General features: G+C 48.5%; 1 long non-coding RNA gene across 1 annotated transcript in view; it reads right to left on the bottom strand.

Annotated features, from left to right (window-relative positions):
* Nucleotides 1-243: 243 nt before the first annotated feature.
* The window catches only part of LOC111095823, a 184113-nt gene continuing 167657 nt past the window's right edge, over nucleotides 244-16699 (bottom strand). Inside the window, exons 2-3 of the long non-coding RNA XR_005359244.1 lie at nucleotides 942-1116; nucleotides 244-301 (exon numbers count right to left, since the gene is read on the bottom strand). This is a non-coding gene — a long non-coding RNA (uncharacterized LOC111095823). The remainder of the gene's footprint in view (nucleotides 302-941; nucleotides 1117-16699) is intronic.

The raw sequence follows: 16699 nt of genomic DNA, 5'->3' as shown, positions 1-16699 counted from the left end.
CAGATAAGGACATTAAGGCACAAAGAGATTACATCCATTCCCAAGGATGTACCAATGGATGGATGTACCAATCCATTCCCAAAGATGTACCCTGTACCTAATAAGTAGGTGGAGTCAGTCTTCAAACCATAGTATTTTATTTTATTTTTTAAAGATTTATTTATTTATTTATTTATTTATTTGAGAGAGAGGCAGTGCACACAAGTGAGGGAGGGGCAGAGGGAGAGAATCTTCAAGCAGATTCCTCATTGATTGCAGAGCTCAATGCAGGGCTCAATCCCATGACCTGTGAGATCATGACCTGAGACAAAAATCAAGAGTTGGATACTTAACTGACTGAGCTACCCAGTGCCCCCCAAATCTCTGGCATATTAATCCTATCTGCTATACACCTATTATCAGTTAGTGTTTGATAGAGACCATTTCCTAGAAGTGGCTGGGCTTAGCACAGGGCAACAGGAAGCAGATCCATGCATTGCCCAGCAGCATAGAGCATTGAAGGCAAAGGCAAAGGCAAACCTTTGGGATCCAGTCATATAAGCATCAGGTCTAAGAGCACATGATACATTTAAGTCAGAATGAGGCTATGACATAGGCCCAGGGCAGAAGTCTGGCCTGAGGAGGAGGAAGAGATGCAATAGGGCAAGAACCACGAAGCTTTGAAAGTAAGGCACTGCTACTCCACGCACTCCCCAGATGGCATCACACGATGTTTCCCCAAACATCAATTCTGCTCCATTCGAAGACACGTCTTTATGGAGCACCTACTGTGAACCAGGTATGGGGGATAAGCTGGTAGATAAGATGGTCCTCGTCCTTGTGTAGCCTGAGGTTTACCAAGGAAGGCTGTATTACACACGTACTTGCAAGCACGATGAGTTTAGAGAAGGAAAAGGCTTGGGGGTGTATTAGGATAGTGCTAACTGCCAAAGCGAACAGACCCCATAATGCCTTGAACCCAGAACTTCACTGTTCACTCATGTAGCAGGACAAAACCAGTGCCTCTGGTTGGTGAAAGAAGCTCTCCTCTTCACTTCTCTAAGAGACAGACTAACAGCGGCTCCACCTTCTTCAACACGCATCCTCCAAGTCTTCCTGGGGGGTCACAGCCACCATCTATCAAAGGGAAAAAAACAAGAAAGAGTGTGTGGGAAGTTTTCACAGGCCAGACTTGCGGGTAGCAGGGACCACTTCTGTTCACGTGCTAATGACCGGACCTCCGCATAGGCCACACGGAACTCCAAGGGAAGAGCAGAGTGCCCAGAGGCTGTGGCTTTGATGAGGTGCCAACAGACTGTCACAGTGGGCGCTGGGGGGTGTTTGCCTACCATGTTCCCTCTGCTTGGTATCCCTTACCTGGCCCAACTTCCCCACTTTCTATGCAGCAAACTCTGTGACTTTATGAACAACGGCGTGTGACAGTTGTAGTGTCCTTTTTCTCTTCTTGTACATGTAAACCCTTTCCATTTTCAAAAGCCCTATAAACATCGTCACTAATATCATAACTTGCACCAGCGGGAAGGGAGGAGGCCTTTGATCACACGTGGGGATAGCAGAACAGGCAGCAAACGATAGCTGAAAGCCAGACGTCAAGAGGGGACTCCAGCATAGACTGGGGACAGGAATTCAGGACCACGAGGAACCAGCAGGGCATAAGCCACCCAGAGAACCCTCAAAACGACTGGGATAAGTGATTCTCCAGAGGCGTGTGGGATGTTGATTCAGATTACTTCATTTAGAAATTAAGAAAAAGGGGAGGTCTGTGAATAAAATCTGGAAGAAACCTGGGGCGAGCAATGAAGATCAGACAAAGTGCTTCACAAATTCACATTGGATCAAACGATTTTGTCCAATGATTTTGGACGCGATTTACGTCTACTTACCAGGTCCCTGGCTCACAACCGTCCCGTTACGCAGGAATCATCATCCCAATTGACAGATAAGAAAACCATGTCAAAGAAAGCCTTGCAGCCCATGAGCAGGGGAGCTGGGTTCAAACTCAGGCACAGTCTTAACCACTACACTCCACTGCCTGAGAAAGAAGGAGTCGAAGAGCAAGGGGACAGAACATGCTAGGAGTGTGGGATGGAGGTGGCAGGTGGAAGATGCGATTGTGAAGAGGGAGCCAGGCCGCCCAAGGCTGGACTTTGTAGAGACACAGCAGCAGGCCAAGGAGGGCAAGTGGGGCCCCGGGCCCCCGAGGGAGGGTGGCTGGTGATCCTAGCTTGCCAGCCTCCCCAAAGCGAAAGGGAAGAAGCCGGCTCCCCCAGACTGCGGTTGCTCCTCTCTGCTGGGGCAGAAGGAAGGGAGCTCTTGGCAACGCTTGCCTTGCTAAGCCTCAAGGGAGAAAAACCAGGGAGTTGGTGAGAGCAGCTCCCCAAGGTGCCTGGGGCGTGATGCAGCGCTTTCTAGCAGGGAGCGAAATCGGGAGGAAGGGAATGAAGACCAGATGGAGTTAGCGTTCCAGCAAGTGCACGTGGTTTTAGAAATGAAGGAGGAACGTGGATTGAGGCCAGATCCGGTTCTCAGGGTTCCACCAACCTGCAGCCCCCCGGGGAATCATCCAGACACAGGATGTCTGGGCTGGGAGGCATCTCGGAGCTCGTCCCGCCCGCCTGCTAGTTCTACAAGGGGGGCAACTCAGACCCGGAGACGGGAGGTGAGCAGAAGGGCTGGGGGCCTGGGGCTGTATCCCAGACTGCACCCCCTCATCCCCCACTGGCATCCATCATCCCTGAGACGGCGGAGACGTGTAGGCAGCAGGCCCACGGAGGGCCACCCAGGAGAAGGCGCTAAAGCCTCAGAGGCCCCTGAAGTGCAGGTGTTTTGTGCAAACATCTCCTCATCCCGTCCCTACCCACTCCCTTCCCAGACAGTCCCTACTTTCCAGGGCCTCGGGGAAGAGGGACCCTGTGTGGACCTTGAAAGACACGTTGCCTCTCTGACTCAATTTCTTTACTGGTGAAAAGAGGCTGTAAGGACACGAATCTTTCAGCACCTGTGCTTTTCCAGCTGAGGCTTTAGGTCATTTGCCAAACCTTCTCACCTTGCCCTCAAGGGCTGCGATGTCAGTACACAGGCAGAGGTTGGGAGAAGTCAACCAAGGCAGTCACAGGGGATGAGCAGACCCTCTCCTGACATAGGTGCTGGTGGTAGGGTTGGGGACAGAATAACTGAAGCCCAGAATTCATGATCTAAATACTTAAGAGGTAAAATTAATCTAACACACTGATAAAATATGCTTACTCTCCTAGCTTGACAAATGCACCTTCATGATGACAAAATAACGAATATAAGTGCAAGACTGCGGATTTCTTTTAATATGACTGAAAGTTGGCAACTCTTAAAGATAGATGAATTTAATTATTATTGCACATGTTTGGGTGCTGACAGTGTTTGGATGAATAATAAACAAAGACGAAATAATTCAAAAACTATTGTGTATTTACTCCAAAATTATTTTTCTTGCCTTTATTTAAACAGTCCCTAATTATGTTGTCATAATCGAGACATTTACATAATTTGTGTTCTGTTGAGATTAATGCCAACTTAGACATCTCGAGTCACTGTAGTTCTTAGATAGTTTTGTTGTTGTTGTTGTTAATTTCAATTTGAAGAAACTTCTCTGCGGAGGCCGGATAAATTGGAAGTGACAATGAAATTCTTAGAGCCCCACATCTATGTATCCAGAAATAAGCATCGAATTTTACGTATTTCCAAACACTCTAATGTGGTCCCACGTGATAAATTATCACTTCAGAAGATAATTCAAAATCGTTGATTTTCATCCTTCTTCACGCAGTGTAACAGTCACGTAGAGATACCGCACGGCACTTTGTGTAGCTTACATCTAGGCTTACGTATATACAAATTTAAGTGAAATCAGAGTTGTTTAATATTGCAGAGTGTTTCTGACTTTTTACATGCAACTATTGCAAATACCACACTAATTAATGAATACTTCCACGAATCTGAATTTGAACACAAAGAAAACAAGAAAATGGATGCTCCACACTATAGACACTTCATTATGAAAGAATCTATTGCACTGTGCTATCTGAGAAGAGGGATTTGACAAGTTAATTAATTGGTCTTATATCTCAGCATTTCCACTGCCTAAACCCCAGCTTCCCTACCACCCACCCCAAAGCACTGTCTCCCCGAGGCAGGCAGCAGGACAATCCACCAGCTTCATGGCAACCTGACTCAGCCACCTTTTGTTTCAAGAAGAGAAGGCAATAGAGGGACAGGCGTCTCCCAGGGGGCATGCCCCCCGTTAGTCCCGAGAAGGGTTGTTTAGGGTTGCAGGTGCCCCAGACCAACACTGAGCTCTGGAAACTGCCAACAGAGGCGACCAAGTGCTCCTTAATACATACATTAGTGAGGAGGGCTTAGGGGGTAGGTGGGGCTTTCTGAAGGGCAGCAGAGGTCTTCGCCTTGCCCAGAGAAGAGTATTGCTGGAAATTTAAAGCTACAAGGGATGAGGCTGGGAGGCCGCCTGATGCTGCCCAGGGACAAGAACCTCCAGAATCATTTCCAGCTTCTTTCTGGGAGCACACATTAGCCTCCCGTGCCCCATCCCCTCCTGTCCCGTCACTTACCTACCAGTCTCACCAGACCACTCCGACTTCCCTGTCGTGTGCTCACAACCCTCTGTGACTTTGCTCTGGTGGTTACATCTGCCTAGAATGTCTTTCCTTCTCTTTGTTTTACTGGTTTATGAAATGGTTTATTAAACAGTTTATGCTCAGTGGGGCATAAATACAACATTTTTTTTTTCTAGCCGTACCTTCCATCATGTTCTCTGGATTCTCTCTTAATAGATACCCTAACTTTCTGGTCCCTTTCGATCTGGATCCTCTGGTGCTGAGGACTCGGGGGTGGGGGGGGGGAGGGGGACGGTTAGTGCTGGGAGTTAGGAATGATGGCAGCGATGGCTGGGGTCATTGTGAGGAACTTGCAGCCTTATCCCATGGGGAACGCCTTGGTGTCTAAGGCTTCAACCGGGTTCCATCTCCTGCTGGTAACTTTGCCCATGTGCAGGTACACATGGTGGTCTTAGATTAGTGTTGGCTTCACCTGTTTCCCCAGTCCTGACGATCATGTCAGGAAGGGCGGCGGAGCTGCCTTCCGCCCCTGCCAGTGGTCTACCCCTGGGGAGGGCCAACTCTTCACATAGTGCACAGGCCTGTGGCATGTGCCCCTCTTCCAGACACCCTGCCCTTTCACATCCATGAGGTCTTCTGGTTTTCTTTGGTACTTTCTGAGATCTGGGAAGACTTAGGATGGTGGGGGCCCCCACCCCATTTCCTTCCCAGACTCACAGCACTGTGGTTCCTCTGGCCTTGGCCCAAGCTACTCTGAGTTTCAACCACTGTGCTCCTCACTCCCCATTCCCTGGCCCCCACTTCAGAAATCTCCAGGAAAGAAGCAAACAGGGGACATAAGTCAAACCTCTGCAAGAACCCCTGGCTGTCCCCAACTCCAGTCAAAGCACCGGAGTGTCTCTTTTGTCCGAGGAGGGAGGCATTGTCTCTCCTCCTACAGGCACTCCCAACCTCCCTGAATAATTGCCTCAGAGCCTCTCTTTCCTGGCTTTGGGGAAGGAGAGAGAATTCTAAACAGCCTCCACAAAGTCAGTGGTTGGTCCCTCTCTCTTCCCCCATAGACTGGGATGTTGAACTCTAAGGTGTGCTGTGGGGCGGGTGGGGGGGTGACAGGTCCTGATCTACCTCTTAATAAGCCCCAGTCATTGATGCCTCTCTGTAGGACATGATTCTCTTTGCATTTCTGTGCACCCAGTTGCTGATCCCATTGGCAGTCCAGCCCCCATCACGCTTATCCACTGGAAGACCTTGAAGGCCACTTAGGTCTCAGCCCTCCGTGGAGCCTGCCCTAGCCTCCCAAGCCAGCCTCTCCTCCAGACTCGCACAGCACTTTGGATTGATTCCGGGCCTCTGGTGGTGCCCTTAGCTGTTTGCAACAGTGTTCTCTGGCATGACTGTGAGCACCTAACACGAAAGGAGCTGGTTCAGGCATCCCTGTACCCCCAGGACCTACCACTGGGTCTGGCACCTCACCGACACACACTACAAGCTCATTGAAGGGAGGGGTGACAGGGATGAGCTTAATTAAGAAATAACAAATGAATCAGTTACTGAGTAAAGGAAGGAACTCATCAACGAGCAAATGACCGGAGGAAGGAGTAAATTATCACCGGCCTGTCCGCAGCCCCTTCCTGTTCGCCAGCCTCCCAGGGAGCTCCCAGGAAGCCCCTTTGCAGGCGGCCCTCAGCTCATCAGATTCCAGGAGAGCGGGCTGCCCAGCCCACGGTAATGGAACTGTTAGCTCAAGAGGCAACAGCCTCACCGTGTAAAATCACTGTCTATTCTAGTCAAATTAACTAGGTAATACTCTGCATTAGTGTAAAATTCTCCATCAAACCATGAAGACTGGCATTTAAAACATTCAAGGCCTGAGAAGGGGAGGAGAGGGCAGAGAAAGCAAGAACCAGAGCTTTTTCCTGGCAAGTAATGTTTGCAAGGCCTCCCAGCCTCCCCTAGAAGGGAGGAGTCCCGGGATTGTCCAAAGAGTCCGTGCCTGATGCTGCTGGCTGAGCCTCACCAAGTCCTTCCTCTGGCCTTTCTTCTTGGGGTCACTGGCCCTATACCAGGCCCTTGCTCTGGCGGCTCAGCTGGATGATGCTGAGGCTGCCAGAGGGAAGGACGAGATGGAATGTCCCCAGCACACACATGCCAGGTCATTTGCGGCACCCCCTGCTCTACAAGGAAGCCTCCCCGAACCAAGTGTAGAGCATGCTTCATTCTTAGAACCCCAAAGGTCCGGCCTCCCTACACTCCCAGTGGTGCCTAGGGATCCCCCTAGTGGCCCCAAGATTGAATTGAACAGCGACCACTCCTGAGCCTGGCTGTGAGAGCTTTAACATCGCTTGGGCACCTTCCATAGCCAGGTACCATGCGTGGAGGAGAGAGCTATTATGGGGATCACAGACCTAGGTTTTAGGTAGCCTGTGAGCCCCAGAGATGGGACTATGCTTCCTTTACCTTTCTGGCACCCTCAATTAGCACCCAGTTGGTGCTTGGCAAATGCTACAACAGAGACTTCCATTCAGGAGTAAAAAGTGAGCTAACAGAGCCAGTGATACAAGGCACCTATACATACACCCATCAAACTGGCAGCCACTCATCCCAACCCCTCGGGGCTTGGTCCTGGAGCCCCCCGCATGAGGGGAAGAAAAAGAGGCAGCTTCCCAGGGGACTGTTGCATGCTGAGGTAGCATACTGGCTGCCGTGCCCTGGGGAACCAGCTCCCTGCATAAATGCACAGATAGACGGATCTTATTAAGCATACAACATTCGGGGGCCTCATTTGGAAAAGACATTGATTCTAAACGGCTGTTTGCCATTGACAAGCCACAGCACCCAGGCAGACAGCTCTGGATTATCCAGCTTGCAACCCCTCCACCCCTCCATCCCCTGCGTGGGCACGCACGTGCACCCCGGAGCCCCTGTGCTCTAGCCCATGCCTGAGCCCATCCTGCATTCCCGGCCACCGACTCGCTTGGCAGAGACCAGATGCCAGCACATCCCTCCCTGTCCCCTGGGGACCTCAGGCCCAGCTGTAGCAGCCAGGCAGCCTTGGGACCCTGCGGACCCCCAGCCCCCACCCCCAGAGCCCATCAACACAACTCCGCATCTCCCTGTCCTCTCTCCCACCCCAGCCTCCCTTCTTACTGCTTATGCCTGTGTAGGCAGGAGGCAAAGCAATGAGAATACATTAACATTTCCTTAATTCTATCTGTGCCTCCAAAACTCTGAGTCACAACTGGGTGGGTTTTCGTGCCTGGTGAACTGTCAGCCTCATTCAGAAATGCCATTTTCTACTTTGCTCCTGGATCAGCAAGAGGACAAGGGGTGGGGCCCATGGGGTGAGGGGTGGCACACCCAACCAGTACTGATCCTTGCCCAACGATGATGAGGTCAGGGCATAGGCAGTTCCAAAGAGAAACCATACAGGATTCTACTACGAACCTTAAGAACAGTACCTTGCCTTTGTTTTTTGGTTTTTTAAAAGACTTTATTTATTTATTCGTGAGAGACACAGAGAGAGAGGCAGAGACACAGGCAGAGGGAGAAGCAGGCTCCATGCAGGGAGCCCAATGCGGGACTCGATTCCGGGACCCCAGGATCAAGCCCTGAGCCAAAGGCAGACGCTCAATCTCTGAACCACCCAAGTACCCCAGTACCTTGCCTTTGAATAGCAATCTTTACATTTTACTAAGTGCCTTTGCCTACCTTATTTCGTCATTTGGGCATCCACTCCACATACGTAGAAACTGAGGCACGATGATTTGAAATGCTTGGCCTGGACATCACACAGGTAGTAATGATAGAGCCAAGGCCAATACTCCACCTTCTGACTGCACATCCTTGCTGTACCACCTGGCCTTGTAGCTGCTGGGGAAACTGCAGGCAAAGTCACTTCTCCCCCGGGATTGGAGAGTTAAGGTTTGTTCAATCCTGTAGCAGCGGTTGAGCGCAGGAGACCTCACACACGCTTTGTTGGCCAGAGGTGTTTTGAAAGAAATTTGGATGTCTTAGGCACGGTGCACATGCTCCAGTTGTCCTCATCACCCCATCACCCCCACCCCCCACTGCATTACACTGACCCGTCCACATCTGCTCACTGCCTGCCTGGCTCTAGAGTTAGTCCCCTGCATGAGGTTCCTGCCAAAAGTTCTGCATTCACACGGTACAGGGGAGAGAGGCACCAATGGAGTGTGATCTCCAGGATGTTGGCCAACTCCCTGTGCTCAGAAATGCTCATCATTAACGCATATTAAAGTCTACGTCCAAGGCAGTCTGTTGAGCACCGAGTGGATAGGAAGATGAGTAAGTGTGGCCCTTTCTCTCCGGCAATGTAGTCAGTCACAGAAAACAGACAAAGTAATCATATCGTAAGCCAGTGGTGTGGGTATAAAGATGTCATGGAAACATGGCAGCCGAGGGGGGTGGGGTGACGTGGGTGGACGTGCTGATGGAAAGGTGGGAGGACACTCACACCAAAGGACTCTCTCCTGTGATGCCTCAGAGACTGGAACAGGCAGCCATGCTCGCTCTCAGCCACCCAAGAGTCCCAACTGGCTTAGGATCCTGTTCCAGACACTTACCCACGCCTTACCTGGAGGTGCTTAGGCTTCTCGTGTCAAGATTCAGGGCCTCGCCTTGCCAGCTCAAGCATTTGACCACAGTGGCTATACTCAATAGAGTGTCTGTCCTCTCTGGCTTAGCATGAGGGAAACTCAGAGAGAAGCTACCAGATTCTGCCCTGAGCCAGTCCTGCTTGAACACAAGGAATGCTGGGACTTTGGTACCAAGGGCTGGTGGTAAAGGAGGAAGAGCCTGAGCCTAGTGCAGCCGGGATAACAGGAACTCATGGGGTCTGTGGGTTCTCAGAAACCCAAGAGAGCAGGGAAAGCACAGACCTATCTTGAGCTCATGCTGATAGCCAGTGGCCCCAACCCAGTAGGTGAAATTTCCTATAATGGGGCTACTTCTGGAGGAGCATGTCTCTATCACTGGAGAGATATTGCAGAAGTAATGCATTACAAATAATAAAAAAATTAAACTTTGCAAATAAGTTGCTTGATTAAATCTGAGTGAATTCAAATGTACCTATAGAATAATACTCAGTCATTCATTCATTGACCATCCATTCATTTCACAAATACTAAGCCCTGATTATAGAAGTTTAGCACTGTGCCTCTCATTCTTATTGCACTACTGAGTGTACCCTGAATGGTAAAAGTAAAGGTGGTGACCACCCGGGTTTTGTGTATAACTCAGGCATACCACAGAAGTGTCCTGTATGTGCCTGGCATCTGTACATATGATGGCAAAACATGGTTGAGAAACTGAGTTCTGCAGGCTGGCTGCGTACTTTCTTCACCAGCTCACATGGCCCTGGTGCCATGGGTCTGCAGGCCCCAGGCTGGGTGCCCTACCTTGATGACATTCCAGGTTCAGAGCCTGCTCTGTAACTGATGTCAACAAACTCATGGTTATCCAAAGCAAGCTCCCTCCACTGACCCCTCGGGGTTCATAACTTTGTCTTCAAAAATCTCACATGCACACATACCTCCCGATCACGACATCACGTCCCAGAGCCCCAATACTGCTTCCTGCTTCTGTTCTTTGTTCCAAGATAGACAACGCTCTCCTCTCCACTTCTACCTATCACATCCTCTTCTCATCTAGAGAGGAGCTGATGAACTAAATCCTCCTGGTACACAGTGCTCATCACAGCCCAAAGTGCCCAAGCTGGAGCCCTTTCTGATGAGATGCCAGGATGCCTTCAACATAGCAAGATGATGTCAGAGTGTTTTATAGAGCTGGAAGGAAATTTAGGGTTCCTCTGGTTTTATAGATTTAGGAGCCCAGAAGTTCAGACATGAAGAAGAATTTTCACAAGGACACACAACTGGTTAATGGTTCTATCAGTTATCACTTCCTAACAAATCACCCCAAAACCCAGTGCCTAAAAGTAATAATCATCTATTTAGCTCACAGCTCTGCATACTGGAAATGTAGGCTGGGCTGAGCTGGTAATAGGGGGGGGGCACCTCTTGCAGGTCAGCTAGACAGCTCTGCTTCTGGGGATTGACTGTCAGCTGGGCAATGGAGATACATGGACCACATGTCTCTCACCATCTCGTCCAGCTGGCCGGTCTGGGTGGCAGCAGCGTTCCAAGGGAGTGAACAGAGGCAGGTAAGCCTTTTGAGGCCTAGGATTGGAATTGGCATGTCAACACTATTGCTGCATTCTATTGGCTTAAACCAGTCATAGGAGAGCCCAGATTCAAGGAGGATGGAAATAGACTCCGCTTCTTAATAAGAAGAGCTACAGTGTCCCATTGCAAAGGATGGGGCACAGAGAGGGAATGAAGCACTGTGATCACTTTTTGCCATCTTCAGCCAGGGCAGGAATCCAAGTCTCCTAACTCCATGCTGAAGGCACAGCACCCTGTTCTGATTCCATCTGCCCAAATCCTATCAACTGTCCATTCTAGTCTCCTCTTCTACAATTCAGAAAAATCTGTGCTAAAAGAAAAAACAACAAGCAAAGGACAGTGGATCAAGCACTTCTGTATGCTTGGTGTAGAATCAGAAGAAAGAGTAGGAGCACGGTCCCTATATAAGTCTAACCCTAACACCCCAGCACATCCCTCACCTCTGACTTCCACCCTCTCCAGGACAGAGGCCACAATTCCTCCTCTCCCTGTCTCTTCAGCAAAAACTCAAGTTCCAGTTTCTCTCTCTCTCTCTTTCTCTCTCTCTTTGAAACTATCCCACATTACTGTAAGCTCCCAACCGCTCCACAGTCCTAGAAGGGGGGACGGCAGCCAATTTTCCAACATTGAACAAGCTAGCCCCTGGAGTCACTTTTGAAACATCACCAATGTGTTATGCCAACTTCTTTTCTGGGGGAGAACAAAAGCTATTTTTCTCTCTTTTCTTCCCCTGATGGAGAGAACCAAGACCCCTTTCTGCATTCAACTTTCTCTTCTCTGGCATAAAAAAAAAAAAAAAATTTTAAAAACAAATCTGTCAAAATTCCCACCCTGCCTTCCCAGTTACATTTTTTTAATTCAGTTGGCTCCATGCGGGGGAGTCTTCTATTAATAGGTATACCAGGAGGCTTAGCAACTCAGGCAGAAGAACACCTACAAGAAGGCTGCAGAGGGCTGACGCCGAACAGTGAGCAGGAATCAAACCGGGCTTAATTAGGAAAACATGACTTCCCTATTAACGTCCCTGTCCGTGTGATGCTGCTGCTAGAAAAAAAAATGCCAAGAAGCTTATTTGTTTTGCAATTACGGATGAAATAAAAAATTACTTGGTCTAATTGGACCTCTTTTACTAAAAGAAGCGTGTAAAATAACCCCAGTTTCATTAGCAACTCAAAATGCACTGCTCGGTGTGCTACATATGTTTAAGTGAAATGTGGAGGGTCAATTTGCTATGTAAATTTCCACAAATTTGGCTAAACTAAAACGATTAACCTAATGTGTATGCAAATTAACTTAATTGATAACGACTTTTCTCCAGGAACTTTAAAGGGGGGGGGGGGACCCATTCCAATTCTAACAATCCTCCAAACTGTTCTGTCACCCAATAACGAAATGATATCTTGACAAATTAAAGAGAATATAATGAAATCAGATTAATTAATGCCAAGACCAATTAGCACATGCAAAGAAACAAATCTCACTAACAGACAAATCCAGCAGTAATTTGAATGAGATTTTTGAAAGCTTTCCTTATTTGTCAATTTGTGTGTGTGTGTGTGTGTGTGTGTGTGTGTGTGTGTGTGTTTAATTCCATCTTTGAAATGTTCCCTTTTGTTTAGGATATAGAATGAAAGAACTGGAAGAGACCACATAGTCTGAAACCTCTAGTTTAACTGATTAGGAAACTCAGCCTCCAAGAGGTGAGTTTCCTTATGCGAGGTGGCCTGGGCATACTTGCACTAGAACCTCTGTCTTTCTTCTACAGCTCCTGATCTGCCAGCAACACCCTCTGACGTAGGAAAGCATTCCATTGTCCTTGCGTGGGAGGACCTTGTTCTGCAGAAAAGCACCCACACTCTCATTCTTCCCAGAAGACAGTTGGTTTCCCAGCTTGGAGGCAGGGAGAACATTCTAGAAAGCCCTTTCTGTTCTGGGATTACCTGATCCTATAGTCTACATTGGAATGTTTACCATATTAGAATGAAGTCTGTATTAGAATATCCCTATATATTTAAGAATTGAGAGGATTTTCATTTCGAGTCTCTTTTCCTTGACTCAGGCCACGTTTTTCACACCAAAAGCAATCATCAAAGCAAGCTACAGCGGCCAACTCCAGTCCACACCAGGCTTACCTTGAACCCCTGTGCAGTTAATGATGAATTGCCCAGGCTGATCGTTTGGCCGTGAAAATTTCAACCCATCTATCTCTTTCCCCACTTCCTTCAGCTAAGGAATTTGAGCTGGGTTTTTACTTTTATTTATTTTTTCTTGGTATTCCAGATGATTGTTGCAGAAAGACTGAAGTCTGAACTGCTTCCACCGGGATCCTCAGACAATGGCAGAGTGGAAGGAATGGTAGCTCTGACTGAAACCGGGGCATCAGGGAGCACTCAAGCCCTATCAAACAGCCAGCACAAACAGAGCCCACTGGGCTCATTCCATGGACTCCCGCCTAGGACAGCCTCCTTTGGTCAGATCCCAGCCTTCAGGCTCAGCTCTTGCCTGGACTTCGGCAGGGCTATAGCATGACAAGCTGGAAGAGTAAGAGCAAGAGAACAGGCACTGGCTGGGAAGTTAGTAGACCCATCACCTGGAAAGTCAGTGGACCCATCACCTGGCCACTGACCTTGGCCAATAAATTTCCCCTCTCTGGCTGTCAATTTCCTCCTCTGTAAAACAAGGAAATGGGGATGGACTTAATAATGTCTCTGGCTCTGACTCCAAGTCTCAGTTTTCTGGGCATAGTTTTAGGATCAAGAAACACCAACCACACAGGGTTGTTGGGAATATCCATGGAGATATCTAGGCTATCTATCTATCTAGCTAGCTAGCTTGCTTGCTTGCTTGCTTAGAACAGTGCCTGGCATATAGTAAGCGATCAACAAATATTAGTTTATATTATTTTTATCCTGCCAAGTGGTCCTTCACCCCTGTGTGAACACTCTAGTGGTATGGATTGCTAAAATAGTTCAACGACCAGATAGGGGTGGGGTGGTGTGGGGTTCTGCTTTGTAGAGTTTGCCAATTACCTAGGTGTAAGCAATCCCACTATGGGGGATTTCAAGCTATCAATAAGATCTAAAACAGCTCACAAAATTCCTGAAAATTTAGCGATTAGCTTTTGCAAGCCAGTAGGGGACAGTTCCAGATAAATGCCATGCCACCCATTCTCTAGTACCTGACTGTTGCCCATCTTGCAGGTGTAGAGACTACATGTTAGTTAAATATAGCATATTTGTGGTCACCCACTCACACAGCATTCTTTGTGGCCTCCACAAATTCACTCCCTACCCATCCACTCCCACCTCCTTCCCTCAACCCTCCAAGCAGAGCAATCTGTGTGTACTTTGGAAACATAAACTCACATTATCATTAATCTAAGCCAAGCATCATTGAGAAAGTAAATCTGCTGAAAAGAAACATTTATTCATTTTTAAATTTTGATGATGTATATATTAATCACTGTTGGGGATTATCCACTCCGTATGCTCTTGGGTGAGCCAGTCACCTGGTCCTCTGCCTTTGCCCCTAGCCTCAATCCTGATGACCAGGGCCAACTTGTTGGGATTATTTCACCTCAATCCTGAACTTGACAGTCCTCTTGCTCCCAGGAAGTTGGTTATTTACCGACTGGAAATGGAGAATTAAAAGAAGAAAAATAAAACACCTTTCCCAGCGGGGGCCATAAAAGACTCATGAAGTCATAAAGACAATTACTGGCAGGCCTATATGGAATACCCTCTGTGAGTCATCTGTCTTCTGTTGGCAATAAAGGCACATAGCAAATTAACCATGAGGGAGGCCCGCTCACTTACCCTGTAATTAGACACAGCTGCAAGATGCTTCCTTTCAAACTTCGTGTGGGAGGATCCATTCTGGCTCCAGGTGGCCCTGCCTCCCAGCCCGGCCAGGCTTGGACTCCTCTTTTGGCCACTGCGCATAAGCCCTGGGCCTGGAGCTGAGAGGCAGGGCCAAGGTCACCACCACCCAACAGAGGTGTCTCCCCTCAAGGTCCTTGCAGTCTATTTAGAGAGGTGGGCAGCATTTCAAGATTTAGAAGTGATCATGAACTTTGCAAACTGGCAGAGACGTGTTTCTTTCCACCTCAACCGTCACCACTTGCTGTCATGAGCTCTACGTTCTAGCCACGTTAAAGAGGCTCTTTCTCAAGTTCATCGCCCACCTTTTGGCCTCCATACCTTCACAAGTGTTGTTCCCACTACCTGGAACATTTCTCTCCCCACGAGGTCTTGGCTTACAGAGAGAGACATAGTGCCAACAACAAGCCCTCTGTGACGCCTTCCCTGACAAGTCTCTAGGCACATTAACCAGCTCTCCTCTCCCTGCTCACTTTGTTACTCTCTGCTTACTGCTTCAATTATAAATACTTATCTTGAAATCTTTTTCCTCGCCCCAGATTGTGAGTTTGAAGCAAGGCAAAGGCTGACTAATGTCTTGGAAGCCCATTTGTCATCCCACCCCAATCCTAACTTCTAGCACCATGCACTTCCCCAAGTAAGTGCTCAACAAATGTTAGTTGAAAGGATAAAGTCCATCAAGAAAAAAAAATAGTATAAGTAGAGCCTGTGACATATTAGAGGAAGGGATAAGAGCTGGATGTAGCTCCACAGCCAAGTCTAGATCAGAGGGAGGAGCAGCTGGGATCTCAGGCCCAGTCCTCACATCCAACAGAGGGCAGTCCCCATCTCTTTACTCTCTTGCTTCTGACATTCTTTCTCCTCACTTGGGACCCTTCCTTGTTTGCAGTCAACACCTCAATTCTGACTGTGTATTTAGAAGAAGGAAATAAGAAGGGGTCAGGGAGAGTCTCTGTATCTCAGGACAATCATCTAAGACATTCAGTTCCCAAGGGCAGAGCCAGGCATGCAAATTAGCACTGGCCCACAGGCCCTACACTGAAAATAAGTCTGCTGGAAGCAAGATCAATTGCTGTTTAAAAATAAAAGATAAGGTGGTGCTGATGCTGTGTTTTCCCAAGCCCAGTGCATAGATAGCCAGAACCTTCTTCCCCAGGACACCACTGAACAAGAAAAGGGCAAAGACTCATCGGAGAGATGAGAGAATTTGCAGGCTGATGGTGGGATTGTGAATGTGTGGGCCCATTGGGGCAGAGGGGAGGGCGAGAAGAGCTGCATCAGATGCCAGGTGCCCAGATGAGCCATTTTGCCATGGCAGGTACTTGACCTCTAGAAAATGCTATTACCAAAGCTCACCCCAAGCTTCCTGGAGGGCCAGGAAACCAGAGAACGACCTCTCAGTCACACAACAAATACTTATTTATTGATGCCTACCTTGTGCCAGGCACTGCTCCTGATTCTAGAGATACTATAGTAAACAAACTAGTCCTATCCCTCATGGAGCTTAGACTCCGGAATTGAGAAGGGGAGGGAAGATACACAAGTAATTAATGACAATTGCATAGATTTTGTCACAAGAGTGTGCAATGGGGTCTTGGTCAGGGAGGGCTACCCCAAAGAGGTAACATGTGCACTGAGGCCAACAGGGTGAGTGGCGTTACCCTGGTAAGAAAAGAAAGAATGTTCCAGAGAGAGAGAGAGAGAGAGAGAGAGCAGACAATGCAAAAGGCTCTGAGATGGCAAGGAGCAGCAAAAGGAACCAGCATGGCTACAAGGTGGGCGGGAGGAGAGGCTGCTAGTTGCTGAAACCTGGTTGCTATCAGATCACTTGTAGACCAGGCTGCGGGTGTGAACTTCCCAAGGGGACGAGTCGGGACCGAAGTCCCAGCTCCTCTCTGCTCACTGAGCCTGGCATCCTGGCACAGGACTACGTCTGCTAAGAGATGGCATCTTTTCCACAGCCTCGCAAGGTCATCACCTGCTGACCGAGCCCACAGAAATGTGTCCAAGA

Source organism: Canis lupus, chromosome 5 (genome assembly GCF_011100685.1).
Source record: "Canis lupus familiaris isolate Mischka breed German Shepherd chromosome 5, alternate assembly UU_Cfam_GSD_1.0, whole genome shotgun sequence".
Taxonomy (NCBI): domain Eukaryota; kingdom Metazoa; phylum Chordata; class Mammalia; order Carnivora; family Canidae; genus Canis; species Canis lupus.
This window is presented reverse-complemented; position numbering and strand designations above follow the sequence as displayed.